Raw genomic sequence first — 1,512 nt, 5'->3', positions numbered from 1 at the left:
GACTATGCTCATTGGGGAAACTTAAAGGGAGATTAAGAGGCGTGAATGACCCAGGCTGAAGCCAGCGCTATGTGACAAAATATGTGAGGGATGGGTGAAGCAGAGACAAAATGGAAAACAGGGGAGAAGGGTAGCAAAGCGGGAAGAGGAGAGGAAAAAGGAATTGAGAGAGTGGGGAGCGAGAGAAAGAGAGACAGTCAAGAAATAAGAGGTACAGAACAGTGAAAAAAAAACACAACTAAAAAAGTTAAATAAAATAATTGAAATAAAATTACCTCAAGTTGTTTGAATTCAACAACTTCAGACAATTTTACTTCTTTTTTTTTATTTATCATTTTTATCATTTCACCTGCACTACCATATAGCCATTAGATATGGACAGCACTGAAAACACAGTCTTCGGTCGCACTCGTCCATTCCGAACAGATATCCTCAACTGATCCAGCCGCGATTGCATGCACTTGAAACATTTCTCTCTAACCCTTTCCTATTCAAGTACACGCCCAGATTCCTTAACAGTATTGGAATTATTCCATCCATCACCAGCTCGTCTGGCAACTTATTCCAGAAACGCACCAGAAACGCGTGCAGCCGTTGCCCCTCACTGCCTTTCGAATTCTCACCCTCCCACACCAGATTTATACCCTCTAGTTCTGAACTGCCCCACCTGAGCGAAAGGAACTTGTCTATTTACCCGATTCATTCCCCTCATGATTGAAAAACCTCCGTAAGATCAGCTCCCAGCCTCTGACGCGCCAGGCGAAGTAGTGAGCGAGTGTTCAGCCTGTAAACGTTTGCACCTTTTCCATTTACAAATGTAGGATGATGTAGCATGCTGTCTGAAGCAATCATTTTAGCAGCTGACCTGTCGCTGACAAACTCTGCAGGAAGGACTGACAACTTGCTAAATATGCTGTCAAACGAAGATTTCATAAGCAAATGAGTCATTGAGCAAAACGTGCAATTGACTTCTGAGCTGTTGCTGACACCAAAGCAACTGCGTCGTTCGGGAGCAGAAAGAACCCCACTGATAGATTACAATTCAAATGCATTTGGCATAAGGTTCGTAGCAGTTAATCAGCAGCACGTAACCCTGACTCCAAAGGTCTGTGAGTATCCAGAAGAACAGTGAGCGATCGTTGAAGGTACGGTTCTCCAGACGAAATTTGTCAACGTGAGAAGCTGCAGCTGAGCTGGTGGCGTTGCGATTGAAATTGCATGCGTCCGGACTTTGTGCTTAATTTTAGATATCAGAGCAAATGGTCACACTCGAGTATGCGCGTTCGGAAAAGTAAATGTTTTTTTTTGTTGAAAAGCTTTGCAACGAAAGGAAATACTTCAGACTATCGTGCGATCGATGAGTAGCAGAAAATTCGGAGCAGCCGTGGTTGTGAGCACCGGCAATATAGGCATTTGCTTTCGCGTGGCCGCTTGCGTCGGTCCGTTAGCTCAGCTGGTTAGAGCTTGGTGCTAATGACGCCAAGGTCGTGGGTTCGATCCCCACACTGACCA

At 44.8% G+C, this 1,512-nt stretch overlaps 1 non-coding gene across 1 annotated transcript; it reads left to right on the top strand.

Annotated features, from left to right (window-relative positions):
* Positions 1–1,438: 1,438 nt before the first annotated feature.
* On the top strand, positions 1,439–1,512 carry trnai-aau (transfer RNA isoleucine (anticodon AAU)). The gene has a single exon. It is a non-coding gene; the product is annotated as a tRNA-Ile (tRNA).

Source organism: Chiloscyllium punctatum, chromosome 47, assembly GCF_047496795.1.
Source record: "Chiloscyllium punctatum isolate Juve2018m chromosome 47, sChiPun1.3, whole genome shotgun sequence".
NCBI classification, from domain to species: Eukaryota; Metazoa; Chordata; class Chondrichthyes; order Orectolobiformes; family Hemiscylliidae; genus Chiloscyllium; species Chiloscyllium punctatum.
This window is presented reverse-complemented; position numbering and strand designations above follow the sequence as displayed.